Source organism: Carcharodon carcharias, chromosome 26, assembly GCF_017639515.1.
Source record: "Carcharodon carcharias isolate sCarCar2 chromosome 26, sCarCar2.pri, whole genome shotgun sequence".
NCBI lineage: Eukaryota > Metazoa > Chordata > Chondrichthyes > Lamniformes > Lamnidae > Carcharodon > Carcharodon carcharias.
The window spans coordinates 45,923,516-45,938,977 of NC_054492.1; the positions used below are offsets into that span (position 1 = coordinate 45,923,516).

Below are 15,462 nucleotides of genomic sequence, written 5' to 3' on the forward strand. Positions count from 1 at the left end.
CGTATAAGATAGGTATTGTAAATTGTTTTATTTTCTGACCTTGTATAGCAAAGTTTCTTTTTGTTTGTTCAAAACCCATAGAATCTTGTGGTTTTCTTTATGAGCAAGTGTCTGAAATCTCAAACTTTGTCTAATTTAACCAAAACATTATTGGCCCCTAACTGGATCCTACCAACAACTTGGTGGTCAGGCCAAGGATCACAACAGCTGATTATCGGTGATGGGTTCTTCTAGGCAGCCTGATTCTATTAATGGCTTTGGAATTTGTAGTTACGCAAATGTTTGGCCAACTTAGAAGCTGCTGTTTTAAATTAGTGAAATGCTGTTGTTCAGTCTTTTAAAACTCAACCAGTGGCTTGAGCCCAATAAATAATAAAGTTACCTTCAATATAAAGCATGGCTTTACAAAAAAGTTGTGGGTTTAAGGACCCAGTCCAGAGATTTGAGCACAAAATTTAGGCTAAGACAATACTGAGGGAATGTCATGTTGTTGGAGGTGTCTGTCTTTTAGATGAGATATTAAATCAATGCCCCATCTACCCTCTCCGGTAGATGTAAAAGATTCCATAATATTACATTGAAGAAGAGCAGGGAAGCTTTACTTTGTATACTAACCACATTTATCCCTCAACCGACATCACTAAAAAAAATTATGTTGTCATTATCACACTACTGTTTGTGGGACCTTGCTGTGCATAAATTAGCTGCTGTATGTCCAACATTACAACAGTGACACCACTCTGAAAGTATTTAATTGGCTTTAGAGTGCTTTGGGATGTTGTGAAAGGTGTAAAATATGATATACATTATTAACCTGGACTTGGGAATCCAGGTCATAATTTCAAAGTTTGCAGATAACAAGAAACTCGGAAAAGTAATATATGACGATGAAGACAGTAACACACTTCAAGTGGACATAAACTGGTGAAATGGGCAGACACATGTCAGATGCAATTTAATGCAAAGAAATATAAAGTTCCAACATTTCGGTTGGAAAAATGAGAGAAAGTATAAACTAAATTACACAACTTTAAAGGGAGTTCAGGAACAAAGAGACACTTGGTTTTATGTACACTTCTGTGAAGGTGAAAGGACAAGTTGAAACTGCTCTCACAAAAGCATTTGGGCTCCTTGGCTTAATTGATAAAGACTTCAAAAGTAAGGAAGTTATGCTGAACCTTCGAAAGTCACTGCTTAGGCTCCAGCTGGAGTATTGTTCCAATTCTGGCAAGAATTTAGACCCTTAGAAGTGATTTTCTGAAATGGTTCCTGGGATGAGGGACTTTAACTTCCTTATATCAGAGCAGGTTAGTAAGAGATAGACATGTTCAAAGTCAAAAGCAAAATACTGCGGATGCTGGAAATCCAAAACAAAAACAAAAAACACCTGGAAAAACTCAGCAGGTCTGGCAGCGTCTGCGGAGGGGAACACGGTTAACGTTGCGAGTCCGAATGACCCTTCAAAGTCAATTGTTTTGATGAGGAATCAGTTTCGGTGCCAGAAGACACAGATTTCAGGTTGGCAAAGGGACGAGAGGGAAACGGCTTTTAAACAGCAATTGTGTAATGTTCCGGAATGCATTGCCCGAAAGGGTAATTGATTTATTAATAACTCTCAAAAAGGACCAGGCTAAATACTTGACGGGAAAAACAATTGCAGGTCTCTGGGGAGAGAAGGCGGGATTCAAACTAGTTGCTTAGTTCCACTAAAAAGACGGCACCGGCACCGGCACAATGGGCCGAAGGGCCTCCTTCTGCGCCGGATCCTTGACCCGACCACATCTTTCCTTAATGCAACCTACAGAGGGCGCTCCTGAGTAAAGGCCCCGCCCTCTTCGGCAAACCCTGCACAACGTCCAAAGCTGGCGCAACAACAGCCGCAGTGCGACTGCGCATTCCGCGCCTCACACGCCAGCCCTAGCCCCGCCTCCAAATACGGCCGATTGGCTTTGACAGGGCCGAGGGAGTCGGAGGGAAGGGGCGGCGCGATTGGCAGAGCAGGATGCCAATCGGATGACGTCTCAGGGTTGCGTCAACACCCGGCGCGTCGGTTGGTCCCGAGCTCAGCCCAGGGCGAGAGCGAGGCTACCCTGGCGGGGGAGGGGCGGCGGAGCCGGAGAAGGCGCACCTTCCTCAGGCGGCGAGAGGTAAGTGTCTGTCACTGGCTCCTCCAGCCCCTACAGTATCGGCGGCGGCGGCGGCGGCGGCGGCGGCGGCGGCTCGCTGCTCGGGGCAAAGCTCCTGAGCGTGACGGGGAGCCGGCTGCAGGGGGAACATCCCCCGGGCCGGGTGTTGTGAGGAGCCGCCTGCATGTCCGGTCGAGGCGCAGTGTGTGCGGGGCTCGGGGCTCGGGGCTCGGGGCTCGGGGCTGGGGGCTCGGACACGGGGGAGACCGGGGCTTGGGGGAGACGGTCCGCGTAGGCCCCACTCCCTCCCTCCCTTCCTTCCGCTGCCAGTGGAGCGCCCCAGCCCCCTGCCGATGGCAGCCGGTGTGACTGGGGCTCACACCTCCCTGTCACCCCCAGCTGTGTGTCTGCTTCATGCCCTTCACCCCCAGCAGTAAGAGCCTCGCCTCTATCAGCAGCTTCAGCTTGATTGTACATTCAGGGTGGGGGCGTGCGTTTTGGCATTTAAACAGTCAGCGTCGACCTTTGTTGTGGATGAGTCCGGGTGCAGGGTTCCATCCAGTCAAGACAAACGCAGTTCTATTGAAACGGACCTGAATTGCACCGCAATTATGATTTAACAATTTGTGAGGGCAAAAATAAACACTTAATAAAGGTGTCTGTGGAGAAAATGGGCGGGCGGGCTGACAGGATTGAATAAAAAAAATCCCCGAGACAGACGATTGTTTTCTCCACATACCGATTGAGTGCTTTCTGTTCCCAACTTTTTCAGAACTAAAAATTGATTAGCTAATGCTCAGGTATTAATACTTGTGGAAGGTCATATAAGCTCCAAGGGTCACAATATGTCCTGTTGGCTGTCACTTGGAATTTAAAAATGACAAATGAGATCTAAGATGGTGTATATTCAAAGCTATAAGTTGCTGATTTATATAATTTCTGGATTCCCAGGTGCATTGAGTTTTTAATGTTTTAAATTTGCCTTTTAATTCCTTAGGTCCTTTTTCACGTATCTTGTATGTGTTGTACAGTAACTCACTAAATGCAGGATGAAGGATGTGAACAACAGTTTATATTCCTATACAAAAAGGAACTTCACAATATTTTCTGAAGGGGAAGAAAGCTAAGAAATTTGAAGTGGGAATACAGAAAAGATTATTGAGAGGTTTCAGGAGACTTTAGATAACAAGTTGGGAGGTGATGAAACAGGCATGCCATGATAGTGTCTTATTTGACAGGGGCTGAGTGAGCAACCACGTTGGAATAAAAGCAAGGCTGGTGTTGGGTTTTACAAGAACAGCAAAGGTTGCTTGTGGGGATGTACTGGAGGTGATTGCTGATATATTGGGGCATAGCATAGAGGGAATTTTTAAAAAACAAGGAATAAGGATCTTGAAACCAATTGCTAGGCATGGAGCTTTGTCTGTACACTCCAGATTTCATCCATTCCTTTCTGCCTTGCTCCACTTGGTATCTCCAGGAACTTTCTTGAGTCTCCTACCTGACTCTGCCCAACTCTGATCATTTCTATCCCTCCACCTGAATGTGCCTTGTGACAATTCTGCACGTAGCAGGTGCTACACAAGTCAATTTGTTGGCAAGGTTTGGATGATGGTTTTTCAGGAGTTTGCATGGCAAGGATGTGGCTGCAACTTTCAAATGAGCTGTTATTTGTAAAGGCTAGCTAGAAGAGCATTGGAGACGTTGAGTCTTGAGGTGAGAAAGAGAAGTTGTGCTTTAGGGGAAAAATAGGGGAGGGTGCAGATGGTAGATTATATGGAACAGGAAGCTCATTTTTGAATTTGACAGTATGCTTTGTTACTGGGCCTACAGACTAAGCCTGGAATGGCAGCTGTGGAGATGAATGGATCAAAGGCTTGAGGTGAATGGGCAAGTTTGGAACAAGGTGACACTGGTTTTATTGATATTGAACTGGATGAAATTTATCTTGTTTGGAATTTGTAGGGATGTGTGGCAACATGAATTTTAACCTGAATGTTGTAGTCTGGAGCTATTGATAGTGATGGCAGAGGCTCCAACTTTCTTTCAGTCACATGGCTGACCAGGGATCTCCCCTGCCTGCCTGCTGTTGGAATGTGTTGCAAAGGTTTACAGGTTGATACTCAATCTGTTTGGCTGCATTATGAACCCACCTTCCTCGGCCATCAAGTCCTGGGGTGCCACTCAAACCCAGAGCTTCTGGCTCAGAGGCAGAGCTGCTTCCCTGTGTGCCACAAGATTTTCCCTAATTTGTAGTTTGGCAGCTAGAAAGTGTAGCAGCAGCTCCCTTGGAATAAATGGAGTTGGATAGGTAAAGCTGAATGTTAGCCTTTGCATGGAAGCTGATTCTATGCTTAGAAGTATTATAGGTGATCGGTTACTTATTGAGGAAGGGACTGAGCTTTGAGCCTGAGCATGCACTGAAGATGACAGTATAGATGCATGAGGAAGACCATTTGGAAATGTAATATTTTTGCAGCATGCGAGTTGAACCATAATTTCAGTGCTGTATATGTTGATATTGAAGCCACTAGTTGCCTCACCACCCCCCCCCCCCCCCCCCCCCCCCCCCCCCCCCCCACACACCCCATTCCGTCCCATACTGACACTGACAGCTGCAAATTTAAATGCTTTTAAGTTATTCCTCTGCCAGTCAAATTTTGCCAGGAGTTTAGTTGAAAGTTGTATGATATAGCAATGATTTGATGATGGTGAGATTTCCACCTTGTCAACCTGATGCTTGTAACTTGCAAAAAAGCCCCTATAATGACAACCATAATAGAAGTTTTGTGTTTTAAGGATATACTGCATCTCTAGGCTTGTGAAATTTGACATGGTGGTTTATAATGTCATAACATTTGTAGGTTCGGGTACTGGTTTGGTTTATAATATCAGTAGTTGTTTGTTCAAATTTTTAATGCTGATTTACTGAATATGTCTTTAGCCAATGCTTGAGTAACCCAAAGGCTGTGATTCTGGAGATACATGTTTGTTCAACTGCAGAAGCTCATGGTAGATGACTTCTAATTAGATGGATTCCTTTGGTTAATTGGGTATGTAAAAACTGAAAGTAGCATCCCTAAATAAACTTAATTAGAGCAGTGAAAATGTTTCCGTTGCTGACTTCAGCTGTACTTTGCAATTGGACAGTGTTATATTCCAAAGGATATTGGATTCTGCAAAACATCAAACCATTTTTTTTTTGCTCTGGCCCAACAACATGCACTAACTAGAAAGACCCACTCTTCCCCCCCCCACATACACACATGCAGGCACAGACACACAACCATCAGGGGAAAAAAATTTCCTTGAGTGAGTCTGGGCTGAACTTAAATCTAGAAGTGAAAGGACAGTGTAGGAATTTAGGCCCCTGTATCTTTTAAAAAAAAATTTCTCTATTCATTTGCAAAAATGTAACAAGCAAGTTTGGTAGTGACAGGAAGGAAATGCCTGAGTGCCTATCACCAGTGATTGTATTTTTGAGCGTATTGAATTGCTGCATGGTAATCTTGCTGTTATATCATTCTAGTGCATCTACTTCATGATGGATGAGTTCAGTGCAGTTCTGTAGAAGTCTGTTGAATTGAAATCTGTTATTCATCTCATCTCCCCATTAAAATTACCCTGGGACGTTTTCTGTATGTGGTGGAATATTGGAAATATCTTTCTAAAACTTGATGCTTGTTGTCCATAATTATCTTTATAATAGGTTTTTTGGGAAAGATATGCTTCACGTATGATGGGTTTTATTTGATCTATGCATTTGGGTAATATTATATAAAAACTTGTGGAAAAATACATCTTCAAGATAGCCTTTGTCTCTTTTGATTTTTTTGTGGCTAGAATGGATTTGTATTTCCAATGTGGAAAGAATTGCTTGTTTTCTCTTGTTTTGAATACTTGTGTCTCAATAGCTCCAGATCAAGAAATTAGACTAAGAAATGTGAGCTGCTTTATTCAGTCTGTAAATTATTGAATCAGGCTGTGTAATCATGGGCGTAATAGTAATGAACACGTAGGACTCCAGACACTTGAGAGTGTGACTCTTGCATGACTCATATATTTTATCCTTTATTGGCCTCTTATAAACCAGATCAACATATGATATGTGCATACAATATTCCTGATAAATCTTAAATATACAGCCTGTAATTAACCAGCGTTTTTTTTTCACCCCTCTGGTGTGTTTACTAAATTCTGGTTTCTGAGGGTGCATTTATACTTCACAAAGTGAACCAAGAGTGAATTGTTCCCAGTTACTTATTATTTATAGCTGCTTTTTCAAATCAGATTTAATATTTTAGCTTTAAATTGGTGGTAAGCCATGTCCCGACATCCAGGAATTGATCCCTACAATGCAGTTTGGAGCTGGTCAGGAATCTGCAATTTGGATGTAAAACCCTCAGTTGCTCTGATGTATTCTTTGTGAAATCTTTTCGATGGATTACTCTTGTGGAAATTGCTTTGCTGTGGTGCTAACACTGTGACATTGTGTGAAGGTTCTTAAATTGGTGCACGTTTAAGAATTCACTTGCAATTAAAGAAATGCTCTAATGCCACCTGATCTTATCTTATGAACCTCTATTTTTCTGTCATGGAGTAGAAGTTAACCACAACATTAGGAGCTGTTGGGTAATATAGATCCCATTAATAGATTCTTAGGACTAATGGTGTGGCTCTTCTTATATGCTGTCATATAGTGGTTGCCAAACTTGTATAATAATGTAATAACATAGTAATAGCTTTGGTCTGATAACAATACTGCTCCATGTAATCTATTCTTCCAAAACCTTGCATTAGTTCCCATACTGCAGTTTTAGAGCTGATAGTCCTGCATACCATTTCTGCAGACAAATTTAGCCAAGCTTTTTTAATCTCTTCCATGTTTCTATCACCATCCGTCTCTTTCAAAAAAAATGTTGTCTATTACCACTGATGTCCTTAACTTGACGTTTTGACCTGTACCTCTTAAACCCTATGGCGGACAGAACTTTTATTCATTCATGGGATGTGGGCATCACTGGCCAGGCCAACATTTATTGTCCCTACCTAATTGCCCTTGAGAAGGTGGTGGTAAGCTGCTGCAGCCTACATGGTACAGGTTCACCCACAGTGCTATTAGAAAGGGAGTTCCAGGATTTTGACCCAGTGGCAGTGAAGGAACAGTGTATAACTCCAAGTCAGGATGGTGTTTGACTTGGAGGGAAATTTGCAGATAATGCTATTATCATGCATCTGCTGTCCTTGTCCTTCTAAGTGGTAGAGATCGTGGATTTGGAAGGTGCTGCCGAAGGAGCCTTGATGGGTTGCTGCAGTGCATCTTGTAGATGGTACACACTGTTGCCACTTCATGAGTGTTGGAGGGAGTGAATATTTAAGGTGGTAGATGGGGTGCCAATCAAGTGAGCTGCCTTGTCCTGGATGTCGAGCTTGAGTGTTGTAGCAGCTGCAGTCATCCAGGCAAGTGGAAAGTATTCCATCACACTCCTGACTTGAGACTTGTCATTTGTGGGCAGGCTTTGTGGAGTCAGGAGGTGAGTTACTCTCTGTAGAATTCCCAGCCTCTTCTGCTTTTGTAGCCACAGTATTTATATGCCTAGTTCAGTTCAGCTTCTAGTCAATGTTAACCCGCAGGGTGTTGATAATGGGAGATACACTGATGGTAATGCTGAAAAAAGATGGTAATGCCATTGAATGTAAAGGGAAGAAGGTTATTGCATGGTACTTGTGTGGTGCGTATGATACTTACCACTTATCAGCCCAAGCCTGAATGTTGTCCAAGTCTTGCTGCATAGGGACATGAGATTCAGAAATCCAAATACTGTGACAGTGTTAAAGATCTCTTCTGTGGAGATTTATAAAAAGCTGTTTGTTTTTGGTGATTCACACAAGCTAATGTTTTTATTTTAATACCCTCCTGGCTAGCCTCCCATTTTGCACCCTCCATAAAAGCCAAAGATCTACTCGTGCCAAGTTCTGTTCATCCATCACCCATGTATTTGCAGACTTGCATTAACTCCTGGTTTACCAAATCCTCTAATTTCTCCACCTCCATGGTCTAGCCCTTCTCTATCTCTAACTTCCTTGAACCCTTCAAACCCCCAAGATCTCTGTCCTCTTCCAGATGTGGCCTGTTGCTTATCGTTCTACTGTTGGCAGCTGTGCCTGCAGCTGCCTAATGCCCTGAGCTTTGGAGTTCCTGCCCTAAACCTCTCTGCCCCACTACCTTTACCTCTTATAAGATGCTCCTCAAACTTATTGTTTTATGTGAACCAGTATCAAATTTTGTTTGCTGACGTTCCTTTGAAGCGCCTTGGGACTTTGACTATGTTAAATGTGCAATATAAATAAAAGTTGTTTTAAGGATGGGCTGATTGTGATACTGAGCTTTGGTATTCAGGAACTTAGAAGTATTATAGTTCAATGCACACCCTCAAAACCACAGCAGGAATGATTACTCAGAAGTTTGTTTTAGAAACTAGAGGATATAGTGCTTGTGAGCCATTATCCTAAAATACTTCAAATATTAATTCAGTATTTTATAAGTCAGTTTTGATCTGTTGAACTGGGCCTCTTACTATTGAATTTTACCATTGTAATGAATTGAAACTAATTTAAATGGCTGGTGTTTGACAAATCAATTCTCTGTACTTTGTCATATCTGTATATTGGTTGTCTGTCTTGTACTTGGTTGCTTTTGTTTCTAGTTTTAAATGCCTGTTTTTGATTTATTTGGCACACATTATCTTTTGATCTAAGCCCATAAGCCTACATCAAACAATCTCAATATTTGTTAGGAAAACAAACTGCTATTCTATAATAGCTATGAATAGGCTTGCTTACAGTCAAGGCCAAGAAGCATTGCTTTTCTCATTGCTGCATTACCAACCAGTAAGTTGGGGCTAAAATAACTGCTTCTGGTAGATGAGCTTACAACAAATGCTTAGTAACTCTTTCACTTAAAATTTCATCACAAAGGTGGTAGCAGTGATGAATGGCAGAATTATGTAGAGTTAGTGATAGCTGACCATGGACATGGCTTGTTTGTTCATCTTCCTCAAAGTTGACTAATGTATATTTTGAGTGAGTTAATTTGCCTAGGCTGGTGTGGTTTCAAATTGTTCTATTACTGTCAGTGGAAACTTGATCATTCTTTTTAACAAGGTGTGTTTCCTATCCTGTGCCATTCATAAGATCAGTCTTTCGTAGTAGTTAAGATACCAAATTGCATTCAAAGCAACTGATTATTTATGAAGGACTTTGGAAATTTCTGTAGATGTAATAAGGTAACAAATAAATCTGAATCTTTGTTTTCATGTGAAGACTAGGTTGAAGTGTAGTCTGAAATTCCATCTTTTAATCAACAGCTGAGGGTTGCACCTGAACAATCTTTGCAACCGCAACATGTAATTATATTGAGCCTTGAACAGAGAAAAACTCCCACGGCACTTCACAGCCTCATATAATCATAGGAAAATGGTTGCCGAATCCAAGGAGTTATTCGGAATGGTGACCAAAAGCTTTGCCAAAGACATGGTTTGGAAGGCGGGTCTTAAATGAGGTGAGGTTGGTAAAGGAGCTTGGGGAGATAATTCCAAAACACGGGGCCTAGATAGCTGAAGGCAAGGCTGCCAATGTTGGACAAAAGGAAAAGGGAGGATGCACAAGTCAGGAGAATGGAAAATTCTGATAGGTGTTAAGGCTGGAGGAGGTTAGAGGCAGGGGTTAAGCCACAAAAGGGTGTAAACCAGAGAAAGGGAATTAATATTAGGCATTGAGGAACTAGGAGCCAGTGTAGCAAAGATGGGAGTGACAGAGTGCCCCTTTGTGTAAGATAGGATAGAGGCAGCAGAGTTTTGGATAATATGCAGTTTAGAATATGAAAACAGGAAAGCTAGCCAGGTGAGCAGTGGAATAGTCCAGACTGGAGGTGTTAAATGTACTGATAAAGGGTTTGAGCAGCTGAGGTAAGTGGAGGTAGGCAGTGTTGAGGAAGTAGGTGGTCTTTGTACCTCTGTTCAAGATAGAATAGAGTGCTAAAAACAAAAAAACTGCGGATGCTGGAAATCCAAAACAAAAACAGAATTACCTGGAAAAACTCAGCAGGTCTGGCAGCATCGGCGGAGAAGAAAAGAGTTGACGTTTCGAGTCCTCATGACCCTTCGACAGAACTTGAGTTCGAGTCCAGGAAAGAGCTGAAATATAAGCTGGTTTAAGGTGTGTGTGTGGGGGGCGGAGAGATAGAGAGACAGAGAGGTGGAGGGGGTTGGTGTGGTTGTAGCGACAAACAAGCAGTGATAGAAGCAGATCATCAAAAGATGTCAACAACAATAGTACAATAGAACACATAGGTGTTAAAGTTAAAGTTGGTGATATTATCTAAACGAATGTGCTAATTAAGAATGGATGGTAGGGCACTCAAGGTATAGCTCTAGTGGGTTTTTTTTTATATTTTATATAATGGAAATAGGTGGGAAAAGGAAAATCTTTATAATTTATTGGGAAAAAAAAAAGAAGGGGGTAACAGAAAGGGGGTGGGGATGGGGGAGGGGACTCACGACCTAAAGTTGTTGAATTCAATATTCAGTCCGGAAGGCTGTAAAGTCCCTAGTCGGAAGATGAGGTGTTGTTCCTCCAGTTTGCGTTGGGCTTCACTGGAACAATGCAGCAAGCCAAGGACAGACATGTGGGCAAGAGAGCAGGGTGGAGTGTTAAAATGGCAAGCGACAGGGAGGTTTGGGTCATTCTTGCGGACAGACCGCAGGTGTTCTGCAAAGCGGTCGCCCAGTTTATGTTTGCTCTCTCCAATGTAGAGGAGACCACATTGGGAGCAACGAATGCAGTAGACTAAGTTGGGGGAAATGCAAGTGAAATGCTGCTTCACTTGAAAGGAGTGTTTGGGTCCTTGGACGGTGAGGAGAGAGGAAGTGAAGGGGCAGGTGTTGCATCTTTTGCGTGGGCAAGGGGTTGTGCCATAGGAGGGGGTTGAGGAGAAGGGGGTGATGGAGGAGTGGACCAGGGTGTCCCGGAGGGAGCGATCCCTACGGAATGCCGATAAGGGGGGTGAAGGGAAGATGTGTTTGGTAGTGGCATCATGCTGGAGTTGGCGGAAATGGCGGAGGATGATCCTTTGAATGCGGAGGCTGGTGGGGTGATAAGTGAGGACAAGGGGGACCCTATCATGTTTCTGGGAGGGAGGAGAAGGAGTGAGGGCGGATGGGCGGGAGATGGGCCGGACACGGTTGAGGGCCCTGTCAACGACCGTGGGTGGAAAACCTCGGTTAAGGAAGAAGGAGGACATGTCAGAGGAACTGTTTTTGAATGTAGCATCATTGGAACAGATGCGACGGAGGCGAAGGAACTGAGAGAATGGGATGGAGTCCTTACAGGAAGTGGGGTGTGAGGAGCTGTAGTCGAGATAGCTGTGGGTGTCGGTGGGTTTGTAATGGATATTGGTGGACAGTCTATCACCAGAGATTGAGACAGAGAGGTCAAGGAAGGGAAGGGAAGTGTCAGAGATGGACCACGTGAAAATGATGGAGGGGTGGAGATTGGAAGCAAAATTAATAAATTTTTCCAAGTCCTGACGAGAGCATGAAGCAGCACCGAAATAATCATCGATGTACCGGAGAAAGAGTTGTGGAAGGGGGCCGGAGTAGGACTGCAACAAGGAATGTTCCACATACCCCATAAAGAGACAGGCATAGCTAGGGCCCATGCGGGTACCCATAGCCACATGGGTACCCGCATGGGCCCTAGCTATGCCTGTCTCTTTATGGGGTATGTGGAACATTCCTTGTTGCAGTCCTACTCCGGCCCCCTTCCACAACTCTTTCTCCGGTACATCGATGATTATTTCGGTGCTGCTTCATGCTCTCGTCAGGACTTGGAAAAATTTATTAATTTTGCTTCCAATCTCCACCCCTCCATCATTTTCACGTGGTCCATCTCTGACACTTCCCTTCCCTTCCTTGACCTCTCTGTCTCAATCTCTGGTGATAGACTGTCCACCAATATCCATTACAAACCCACCGACACCCACAGCTATCTCGACTACAGCTCCTCACACCCCACTTCCTGTAAGGACTCCATCCCATTCTCTCAGTTCCTTCGCCTCCGTCGCATCTGTTCCGATGATGCTACATTCAAAAACAGTTCCTCTGACATGTCCTCCTTCTTCCTTAACCGAGGTTTTCCACCCACGGTCGTTGACAGGGCCCTCAACCGTGTCCGGCCCATCTCCCGCCCATCCGCCCTCACTCCTTCTCCTCCCTCCCAGAAACATGATAGGGTCCCCCTTGTCCTCACTTATCACCCCACCAGCCTCCGCATTCAAAGGATCATCCTCCGCCATTTCCGCCAACTCCAGCATGATGCCACTACCAAACACATCTTCCCTTCACCCCCCTTATCGGCATTCCGTAGGGATCGCTCCCTCCGGGACACCCTGGTCCACTCCTCCATCACCCCCTACTCCTCAACCCCCTCCTATGGCACAACCCCTTGCCCACGCAAAAGATGCAACACCTGCCCCTTCACTTCCTCTCTCCTCACCGTCCAAGGACCCAAACACTCCTTTCAAGTGAAGCAGCATTTCACTTGCATTTCCCCCAACTTAGTCTACTGCATTCGTTGCTCCCAATGTGGTCTCCTCTACATTGGAGAGACCAAACGTAAACTGGGCGACCGCTTTGCAGAACACCTGCGGTCTGTCCGCAAGAATGACCCAAACCTCCCTGTCGCTTGCCATTTTAACACTCCACCCTGCTCTCTTGCCCACATGTCTGTCCTTGGCTTGCTGCATTGTTCCAGTGAAGCCCAACGCAAACTGGAGGAACAGCACCTCATCTTCCGACTAGGGACTTTACAGCCTTCCGGACTGAATATTGAATTCAACAACTTTAGGTCGTGAGTCCCCTCCCCCATCCCCACCCCCTTTCTGTTACCCCCTTCTTTTTTTTTTCCCAATAAATTATAAAGATTTTCCTTTTCCCACCTATTTCCATTATATAAAATATAAAAAAAAACCCACTAGAGCTATACCTTGAGTGCCCTACCATCCATTCTTAATTAGCACATTCGTTTAGATAATATCACCAACTTTAACTTTAACACCTATGTGTTCTATTGTACTATTGTTGTTGACATCTTTTGATGATCTGCTTCTATCACTGCTTGTTTGTCGCTACAACCACACCAACCCCCTCCACCTCTCTGTCTCTCTATCTCTCCGCCCCCCACACACACACCTTAAACCAGCTTATATTTCAGCTCTTTCCTGGACTCGAACTCAAGTTCTGTCGAAGGGTCATGAGGACTCGAAACGTCAACTCTTTTCTTCTCCGCCGATGCTGCCAGACCTGCTGAGTTTTTCCAGGTAATTCTAGAATAGAGTGCTATTGTTTTCAACAGTCTAGTTGAATCCAGTCTGCATGGCTTTGGATTTCCTAATGTTTAACTGGAAATAGTAGCTCATCCCAGGCTGGATGTCTGACAAGCCATCCAGTAACACTGAAGTGATGGAGGGATTGGGAAATTCATGTCTAGTTTGCAAAGGTTGTTTATAATCACCCTGCCCAGTACAACTTCTTGATGGAACCAGACACAAGATTTAGATTTGGCTCTACAGGGTTTGGTAGTATAGTGATTACCGCAGTAGTAATCCAGAGGCTTGGATTAATAATCTACAGAGCACATTCACAAATCCACCAGTGCAGTTTGAGAATTTAACATAGATATTTTTTTAAAATTCAGAAATAAAAAAGATGTCATAAAAAGTGATAATAGTGCTGTCATAGTAATTCCCACTGGTTCACCAATACCTTAGAAAAGAATACCTGCCATTTTTACTTGGTTTGGCCTTTATGCTGCATCAGTCTAAAATCAATTTGGGTGACTCTTAACTGCTATCTTAAGTGATCTGGCAACAACTGAGTTGTATCAAACTGGAAGCTCACCACCAGCTTCCTAGTAACTGGGAACAGACAATAAATAGCTGCCTTGCCAGTGATGCCCACATCCAGGGAATGAATTTTTTTAAGAAGCAGTGAGAACCTCCTTTTTTAGCATCAGGTAAAACTCAAATGATGGTGGGTGTTTCCATTCAGAACTCCAGCAGTTCATGTAAAGCCAGATCCTGTGTCAACAAAATTACAATTAATAATTTTGTTGCAATATAAACAGAAATGCGAGCCCTTCTCTGATTCTGAGCTACAGCATGTTTTTATATTCTAGCAGCAGCAGCAGGAATCTGGTGCTCTTGTCATTAACACATTATTGCTTCTTCGACTGGACCTTCAAGACAGTGGTGCTCAAACAAAGACTTGCAATCTTTCTTACCTGTTCTGACTTACCTTATGCCCAGTGAAGTTTATTTTCTGAAACATGACCTCCTGCATTTTTCTATTCCTTGGGTAAGGTTTAGGGAAGATCTGAGAATAAGAATCCTGTACTTCAGAAGTTTTGTGAACATTATTGCTGTTATTAATGAAATGCTGAGGAATTACAGTATGAGAAAATCATTTGAAGTAGGCTGCTGACACGTAAGTGAAGGTGTGGAATCCAGCAGAGCGAGGATAACGAGGTATTGTGTTGAATCCTTCATAGTAAGGAGTATTGTTTTTGGCCGTATTTCCTTAAATCTGCCATTGATGGTGCTCATAGTGACAATTAGAAATGTGCAATTAGTGTATGTAATGGTTAGCTGACTTTCTAGGATGCATTGGGCTAAAAGCTATGATGGTGGACTTGATCTTGATGTGACAGTTACATTTAAAAGTGATATGGGATAATTGAGGATACCAGGAAAAATACCAATTCAAGAAAAGCCTTGATGACTAATGGCAATGGCATTTTTTAGGTTTTACAATATAAAGTGAAGGCATGAGCACCAAAGTTTAAACACCTGATGGTTGCACATCATATTCTCACGGTGCTTGGCTTTAGCATCAGCTGTTTAGAATCTGTAGGCAGTAAGATTTCTCAAGTGTATTTGATATTAAATGGCATCCACAGTGAGTGATCAGTATGGTAGGTAAGGAATTTCCTCACGTTTTTGAATGAAAGTTCGACTGGCTAGTCATTTCAGTTATCTTACAGTTTAGCTGAATATAAAAAATCAGATAATTAAATCACTAGTGATAGAATGCTTCATGTTTTGATACGCTACTTGCAACTTCATGTCTTGCTGTGTTCTATAAATGGTAGATTGTGTTAGAAGCCTAGATTGCCATCATTATTCTGTTTCTTGGTGCTTACATAGGTACTTTAGGAAATATTTCCTTCTAGACAGTTGTATTCAAATGTGTGAGACTTTTCTGTCAAATAATCTCCACTC

The 15,462-nt window shown here is 43.2% G+C and overlaps 1 protein-coding gene across 3 annotated transcripts in view; it reads left to right on the forward strand.

The window, feature by feature from the left end:
* Window positions 1–2,020: 2,020 nt before the first annotated feature.
* The window catches only part of tmod2 (tropomodulin 2), a 70,659-nt gene continuing 57,217 nt past the window's right edge, over window positions 2,021–15,462 (forward strand). Inside the window, exon 1 of one of the 3 annotated variants that reach the window (XM_041175012.1) lies at window positions 2,021–2,147. The gene's annotated coding sequence lies outside the window, so the exon portion shown is untranslated. Of the gene's footprint in view, window positions 2,148–3,967; window positions 4,033–15,462 lie in introns of those variants that run through there. The other 2 variants (XM_041175011.1, XM_041175013.1) reach the window with 2 other exon arrangements.